The sequence below is a fragment of the Colossoma macropomum genome, unplaced genomic scaffold, assembly GCF_904425465.1.
Source record: "Colossoma macropomum unplaced genomic scaffold, Colossoma_macropomum, whole genome shotgun sequence".
NCBI lineage: Eukaryota > Metazoa > Chordata > Actinopteri > Characiformes > Serrasalmidae > Colossoma > Colossoma macropomum.
Window position 1 is genome coordinate 891,260 of NW_023494791.1, and position 9,050 is coordinate 900,309.

Here is a 9,050-nt window from a genome sequence, read left to right on the forward strand (position 1 = left end):
CTACATTATTACTCTTTTTATTGCTGATAAATATTTATCATGTTGCTGTTAAGTGCTGAAAATGGGTTTGTTGCCCTCAGGCAACATCATGCAATAGAGGGTTAAGACAATGTTGTTGATAATGCAGACTATAATGTTAAAAAACTGCAGTCTTAAATTGAATTTCAATACAGTAACGTTAAATATCTCAGCCCTGTTAGAGACGCTAAGCTTCTAATCTCGATCATGAAGTCAGTGATTCCACATGACCAGCATTACAGGAAACTCACACTCAAGTCAACTTTACATGTAGGTCATTTACTATAAAAAACACTTCTGCTTTCGTTCAGAGCGGAGATACAACAGGCTGAACTGCTCAGAGCCCCGTTTCAGACACTCTCGACACAATATCCCCCCTATAAAAGTAACCAGATTCACCGCGACTGCTAAAAGCCCCAACATCCAGCAGTAAACCGACCGCTCCAGGCCGACCGCTCCAGGCCGACCGCTCCTCCTTTGTCTTTTCTTAGTTTCTGTTTGCTGTTTATCTGGGACTCGGCTGTCAGTAAACAACATCTGCTGAACGAACCCTCCGCCTGCGCCGCCGCACAAAAGCAGAACTAAGAAGCACATTTAAAACGTTAAGATCGCTTCAAGATCTAAAACATCGACACAACAACACACAGCCTCCTACGAAACACACGGCAGTAAGGGCCAGCTGGAGCTAGAGGTGGGCGATACGGCGATTTTTTAGTATTGTGATAATTTATTTTTTTGTGATCGAGAATTTTTATTGTTTCACAAAACAACAAACAACAAGGGGATGGAGAGCAACAGACAAAAACAAAGAGACATAAAGACAGCAAGAATGATCACAGGTACAACATCAAAGACAACAAGACAAAAGGAGGACGTGTCCATATTCAGTGCATTGAAATCCAAAAAACGTAACACAAAAGTTTGCCATGTTTCAGCAGTCATGGGCTTAGCGTGGTTAAGCCGCGCAGCTGTACATTCAAGTTTTGCTATGTTGAGTAAATTAGCAGCCCAGAATGATTCCAGGTGAAGTCCAGGTGTGATCCAGTTTTGTAGGACTGCCTTTTTAGGAGCAGTAAATCCAGAAAACAACAGTTCACTCTGTATGACCTTTAACCCCATATTAGAGCTGTCATTCATCATGGGTCATAATTATATTCAATTTCCAGTAAATCAGACAAGACTGAGTTTACATATTTCCAGACTTTTTCAACCAAGGGACATTCAGAACAGATGTGAAATGTACCGGGCAGTGTTAGTGCATATTTAATCAGTAGAACACAGAGGGAGTGTGTTATTACAAAATAACATCACTGTGATTTGGTCGCCGTAGATCATCACAGCCGTGATGTTATTGGCGATAACACACTCCTCGAGTGTTCTACTGCTTTAATACAACAGTTAAATAAATACAGTAATAGATTAATAAACTGGGCCGTGAACGCGGCGTTTAATATGTTTTAATGTTCGCAGTTCCTTCACCAAATTATAGTTCCTTAACGAGCAGCTTGTTGCTACGTCAGAGTAACGAGCTCCGCCCACTCGCTGCTCAGCCGGCAGTTCGTTCTCCAGCTCCTCACACTAAATTCCCAAACTGTCATCACCACTGAGCAGCTTTTCAGTCGGCAGCTGAGACAGAAGAACAGCTAAACAACCTGGAATCAGCCAGAAATGAACCCAACACATGACAATGATGACAGTTTGGGAATTTAGTGTCGTCTCATCTACAGAGTCTGACCAAATTGGCTGTCGGTCAAATGTGATCTTAAAAGTGTCCGTTTTCTGTTTGTGGCAAAGTAAGAAGTAAAATCATTCAAATGTCTTGAGCGTCTCCTACAGCTGTCAAAGTCGTTGCTTAGCAACAGCGTCTCAGCGGAGTGATACAGTGTTTGTGAAAAACTGTGATGTTATGGCAAAATAACAGCACCATTAGAACGCCTCTCAACCAATCAGCTGTTGTATAAATGACAGTAACTGGTAGTTTGGAGATTTATTTTAAATCTTCAATATGGTGTGAGTTATGCTTTATGAATAACCTTGAAATAAATAAGTTGATGTGCTAGATGTTTGGATGAAACATTGAATAAAAAAACGCTTTAGTTGTCGGCTTATTATTACTATTATTACTATTATTATTATTATTATTATTATTGTTATTATTATTACAGTATTTTTATATGTAGCGCTACAGGGTTTATTTGGTCTGTTCAACTTCTTTAATTTCAGAAATACTATCGTGGTGCGTATTGCGCATTGTGAAAATCTCTTGAAGTATCGCAATATAATATTTTTGCCATATCACCCACCACTTGTTAAAGCGAGAGGTGGGCGATAAGGAGAAATGCAATATCGCAATACTTCAGGATGTTTTTAATGATACACGATGTGTCGTGATATTTATTTCTGACATCTGATACATTAAAACAGGCACATTTTAAAAATACTTTCAAAAACTATGAATCCAGTTCAACAATTTACACACTGTACTGCACCAAATCCAATTAAACAGGACTGATTCTGCTCTCGTTTTGATCAAACATGCATCTGGTAAGTGACTTTTTAGTGCGGACGATATCCACGATACACTCAGAAAGGCTTACAGTGATGTAATTTATCAGAATAACGACAAATGTCGTCATACTGCCCAGCTCTAGTGGGAGCTCATCCCTTATCCAGGAACTTCCAGGTGATTCCACAATCAGGATGACAGTTAATCGCTTAAAAAGTAATTCCTAGAATTAAGTTTTAAAAATTAAAATAAAATTAAAAATCCATCTCAGGAACAACATCCCTTGTTTCTTCACAGGGTTTCTTTCTTTGCAGACAGTGTCTTCAGTGAGCGCGTTGAGGTTTTTACTATAAGATTAGAAAATACACAAAACGTGGTTAACTAACATACATGCTGGCAGCACGTACCTTAAAGATGCTCTAATGATTTACTTACAATAAAGTCTTTAAATGAACTATTTGCTTTCTTGGAAAACGAAGAATATCACACAGCGCAGCTTTCATTATTTTATTTAATTTATTTAATTTAATTTATTATTTATTCAGGCCTTGCTACCTTATTGAGTGTTGTTGTTTTATTTCTTTTACTTTTACCATCAACCTTTATGTCAGTTTCTTCCCTTTGTTACTAATTACTTATAAGGATATGATAAAATAAATTATTTTCTGAAAAGTAGTGTAAGTTATTAATAATAATAATAATCACCATAAACAAGTATTCCGCAAAGAAATGTAGTTCCTTTAGAGTTGGTATCATTGCTAAGCAACCATGGACCACTGAATGAGGAGAACATTCGGTCGCCCATCTCTGTGCACTGCGGTCATTTCATGATTTTATCATGTTTTGGTCGTATAATAATGAACATATGATAACAGCACTGTTTAATACAAAAATATTTTGCTTTATAAGCACTTTTTGGTCACCAAATCACCACCGTGAGTCTTATTTAGCACCAATCCAGCGGCGCCTCTTCTCACTCTGGGGCTGAATCTCAAACGGCGCCCTGCTCCCTACATAGTGCACTACAGGAGTTTAAATACTGGATCCTGCAGCCCAACAGAGCAAAATACAGCTGAGAAATTTGGGATTCAGACTCACCCACACTCGATACATGATGCACTGTTTGACTGTAGAGGCTAGAACTTCTCGACTTTCATAGCTAGAACACTGTTTAGGGAGTACGGAGCCGTTTGGGATTCAGCCTGGGTTTGACGGTACGACTGACCGAAACATGAACATTTGAAGAGCATAATCCATTCAAGCGACATTTTTTAGTCTTTTATTCTGCCGTTTCACACTTAATCACATCGTAAGTGCTTTAATTCAAGCCTGTGATATTAATGATGGAGTTGTTTAGCATGTTTGCTATCGTTTAGCATGTTAGCTAGCTGACCAGCCTGGTTCTAGATAAGAGTATAAGTCTCCAGCCCCTCAGTTTAAACAAAAACGGGTTCTTACTTCATCAGTTCACTCGGCGCTCAGTGCGTTTAGCATGAGAGTCAAAGATTAACCCATTAACAGCAGAAGGGTCTTTCGTGCCGTGGCGCAGTGATACAGAGCTCAGTTACGGTGATGCGGTCATAGGAGTGGTATATCGTGGATTTTAACGGCTTTGAACACGGCTCAGATGATCATATTTTAGGAGCGGAACTGTCTGTTTTATAATCTGATTTATAAAGTATGTGATTATATTTTAATACTGCTTAAATGCTGCAGATCGGTTTCTTTAATGTTTTAAAGCTGCACTATGTAAGGTTTCTGTGTTAAAACTGAAAGAAGCAGCTCAGAAGACGCGTCCTTTACCAAGTTTCTCTTTCAATCATCAGATCCATCCACACGGTGAACGGGGCTGAAGCACAACCCACGCTACACATGTTCTTCCGCACGTTCTGCAGTTACACATTTCCACCAGAGAGGTCTCCAAATCCCAGAAACTTACACAGTGCAGCTTTAGGGTTATTAATCTCAAACGTGCACATGTGAAGAACGCTTTACTTGTGTTTCAAATATTTTATCTTTATTTTACATGCATATTTGTAAATATAACATCATCAGCGGCATCCTAATCATATCTTATAACAGCCCACAGCTTCACGTAACTTACTGCCGATGTCAAACATTAACCTCTTGTTCAGGCTTGTGACTAAGGGGTCATTAAAATGCTTGATAAGTTCAGAAGATCAATCAGTTCACAGTTTTTTTTCCATTTTTGCGCTGAAGCGGCAGCTTGAATTTGTTGGCGCTGCAGCTCCGGTTGGAAGAGCAGCACGAAAATCACTGTGGAAAAGTGAATTTCACTTTTATTTTTTAAATGTAAATTTGATTTAGCAGATATAAACTTTTAAAAGTTTCAAAACACACCCTTCACTCCCCCAGCCCAGGTCCACACATACAGACTGTACTGTGTGTGCTTTTGTAACATCACAAAAACTGACACATCACATTTGTCCAACTTACAGCAGCTTGGCTCCCTCCATCAGCGCAAAGTTATGAGCGTTTTAAACTGGGCTGCTTTTTGAATGAAGCACAACACAAGGCAGCCAATCAGAACACAGCTCATTTGCATATACCCCTCTTAAAGGCACAATAATAAAGAGAGGCTGGAAAATGATCATGCAGAAGTGGACAATTACAGTCTCACATAAAGCCTCACATCATATGTCGACATCAGGGATTAAATAAAATAATAAATTAGAAGAGAAATGTAGGATACGGGCCGTTTAAGGACAACTGTCTTGCCACTAGCATAATTTCAGTACAATGGGGAATAGTGGTAACAGTTGTTCAATCAATAGGCAGCTTGCTGGCTTAAAATGGGTAGCAGATTGCTGCATGTCAATAAGGTCAAGCTATGAATGAATGGGGGAAAAGTGGACAAGCATCACTCGACATTCTACACAAAATGATCAAAAATACACTGGAAAAAAGGCTTTAAATTTACTTGATTCAAATGTGTAAACTGGCTCCACATGAATGAAATATTACACCAACATGATTCCTGAGTAAAGCACTTAATTTACATCGGTGTTACACATTTCACCTGTTTGGAACCAGAGTAGAGGAAACCTCTGATCAGCGTAACACTTAAAGTGGCTCCTACACTTAAAACACTCATAATTCCTTATTTTTCCATTTTGAAAAGAAAAAAAAAATTAAACATGCTTTGTTACTGTGCCTTTAAGACATGTATGTAAATGAGCTCTGCTCTCACTGGCCGGCTCCTTCAGAAAAGCAATGCAGGCTGAAACACACCTTAAGGAATGGGTGAATATTTGGAAATGTGCTGCTTTTTGTGATGTCACAAAGACAGTGAATTAGTCTGCATGCATTTACATTTGTAACTTCCACAGTTTTACAGCGCTTCCTCCAAATTTCGACCGTCCCCCAGTTTCAGCCACGTCTGCGTAGTGTGTATTTCCTCTCTCTCTTAGCCAATCGCAGTGAGGAAATTCAAAATTCAAAAGTTCCTGCCTTAAGAGGGCATTTCAACCTTGTTCTTGCAAAAAATCATGTCTGAAAACAGTATTTAAACACCGCTAACAGTGTTGTGATTCTGCGTGTACGAAACTGCAGGAACACACGACGCTGTTTCCACTTCTACAGAAGTCTCACCGGTTAGCCTTCTGTGATCAGAGGGGAAAAGTTTGCTGCCATGGTAACTAGAATTACGTATACAAAGTAAGGGTGACCACAGAGGACATGGTTAGGTGCCATCTGCAGTGGTGAGGCTGCAGATTACAACCAAACAAATCCCCCTCCCTCACCCCTCCCTTTCCAAGCGTGTAGTAGAACCTACGGTGGCCGTCGGGTTTTCTGCCATCGCCTGTCCCAGTTTCTTTTTGCTCCTTCATGTTTCTGCTTCTTTGTTGGTGAGGATTCACCCTCCCCCACTTTATCTTGTGCTAAATAATAAGTTTGATCCTCCATTTCTCAAAATTTGGGTTCTCAAACTTCTCACAACACAAAAAATATTATCCAGCACCGGCAGCAACGACTGATCGTTCTTTTTTCTACGCCTTCCAACCGGAACTACAGCGCCACCAAATTCAAGCTGCCGCTTCAGTGTAGAAACATGGTGGCCTCTGTTAAAGAGGAGCCGCTCCGTGTGTAGATATGAAGGGCTCGTTCTAAGATAACGAGCACACAACGATTCGTAGATACAGGTGATTATACACTAATGAACACATGGTTTTGTTTACTATACTCCATTTCTGCCAATAGACCCCCCTAAATTTTACACACTGCACCTTTAATGCTGCAAGATGAGCTACAGAAAGACCGAAGTGACAGACGGTGACTGATATCAGCCTCAAAGCAAACAAAAACTTAATTACTGAAGAAAATATTTTCTTTGAAAGCCAAACGACTCTTGGGCATTAATCTACACTCCTAAACATGATGGTTCTCCAGGGGTTCCCTAGTAAAGAAAATGGTTCTATATAGAACCATGAACCCTCAAAAGAACTCTATGCATGATTTAAGTGTTCTCTGCATCATAAAACGGTTCTTCAGATTGATGGACAATGTGCTGCGGATGGTTTTATATAGCACCCAAAATGGTTCTTCTGTTGTTACTATATCAAGCTTGTATCAACAGAAGAACGAAGAACCCTTTTGGGTGCTATTAAGAACCCTTCTCAAAAAGATTCTGCAGCACATTCTCCACTAATCTGAAGAATCCTTTCAGGATGCAAAGAACATTAATCATGCATAGTGTTAATGCTTTTATACTGAACCGTTTTCTTTATTAAAAACCCTTGAAAAACCATATTTTTTAAGAGTGTACTGAAAAACACTCATTTGGGTGAGTTAAGGGCTTTCCTTTATTTACAGCTAGCTCAGATTAAAGACCTTTCGCGTTGAGGAGGCCGATAGGTGGCGCCTCTTCGCACCCTACGTCTTTTACTTCACAAAACAGAATTCATTTTTCCGCTATATTGGCCCTTTAATCTAAACCAGCCGTGTTTACATCAGCCAGAAACTGAGAGGAAGCGTGTGCGGAATTTCCTTGCTGTGTAGGTGAAATGACTCATCTGGTAACTGTAAATTAAGTCTGTAGGTTTCGGAGAGGTCAGTAAATAAACCTCGGCCTTTTTTTGGTCTAACCGCCGTGTTTAAGGGTCTATTCGCCTGAGCTTTGTTACGTCACAGCTGCCCTACATTTTCACACAGAGGGCAGGCGAACCAGATGTACGTTCGCTGTCATAGGAAGCTCATTTTAAAGCCTTTTTAGCGACAAAATCAGCTGAAAATGAGTAACCAGGCTCGCAATACGCGACAGGACAGCGTTTCTGACGAGAAACTAACCCTAAGGCTGTTGTGACAGAACTGAGAAAGATGTTTTGAGCTGTTTGGAGCTCTGTGGTGGAATTTTAACCCGTTTTCTCAAAACATACCCTCGGTTTTATCACTTTAAAACCACGCACCCTTCTGAACAGCCAGAGTGAACGGAAAACACACACACTCAGCAGCTAACGTGGCTCCGTTTGTGGCCTCAGTCACAAAAGAAGTTTGTTTTCGGGAGAAAAGGGGAGATTATTGTCCGATTTTCTGGCTTTATCTATCAGCTACGTAACCTTCTCCACCCCAGAAGTTACATTCGACGACAAAAACAACTAGTTTACCTCAGAAAACTGACGTTACACGAAGCTGAAGTTGGCTTCCTCTTCGAACTGTTCCGTTCCACCTTAAATGGTGCAGCAGTTACATTCTGACGGCTTTGGCGCCAGAACGTAACTGCTGCACCATTTAAGGTGGAACGGAAAATTCGAGAAAAAAAAGATATCTTACCCGCCCAAGATTTCGCCACAGCGTTAGCCCGTGTTGCTAGAACGTAGTCCAAGATAACCCAGCGCCTCTTCGGCTACTCACATTCATGAAAGCCGGTCCTCTTTCCCGGTGCAGTTAGCTCCCGCTGTCCGCCTGTAGATGTGCGGCCGCTCCGTCAGTAATCGGCAGCGCTCGGCTCACGCCGCGCAGCAACGCTACCGAACCCCCTTCGCCGTTGCCGTGGCAACAGGCCCACTTCAGCCAATCGTAGCTCCTCCCCTTCGACGTCCCCCTGGCAACTGCCGCAGAGCTGCTTCCTCTCCGCACACGTGTTCCACAATAGGAGGACCGAGCTGCTCTTCTTCATTTGCATTGCTTTCCGTTCCATTTGTTTGTTTTTCTTCAAGTACAGAAACGAAACAGAGCTGCAAAGTTACTGATACATAACAGTAGATATCCTCTGTGATGGCTGCTCCCCTTATTCTTAAATATTATGGACGATTCCACCACATTTTCAAAATTTCTGCATAATTAAATGGTTAAGATGTAAACAAAGTCATTCAGAGTGGTTTGGTGTGAAACGCTCTTATTCACAGTGGTGGTGATAGGAACCAGACGTCCACCTCTAAAAGCTCCCTCACCGAAAGTTCCTACATTAAATGGTACAAAACACATTAATGGTGCAAAGTAGTCCCCAAAGAAAACTTATTATTTCAGATTTTCCACTATTTTCCATCATCAACATTCCATATAAACT

General features: G+C 40.7%; 1 protein-coding gene across 2 annotated transcripts in view; it reads right to left on the reverse strand.

Annotated features, from left to right (window-relative positions):
• Positions 1-8,516, reverse strand: part of foxn2a (forkhead box N2a) — a 65,739-nt gene extending 57,223 nt beyond the window's left edge. Inside the window, exon 1 of one of the 2 annotated variants that reach the window (XM_036573614.1) lies at positions 8,396-8,516. The gene's annotated coding sequence lies outside the window, so the exon portion shown is untranslated. Of the gene's footprint in view, positions 1-8,314 lie in introns of both variants that reach the window. The other variant, XM_036573613.1, reaches the window with a different exon arrangement.
• Positions 8,517-9,050: the final 534 nt, after the last annotated feature.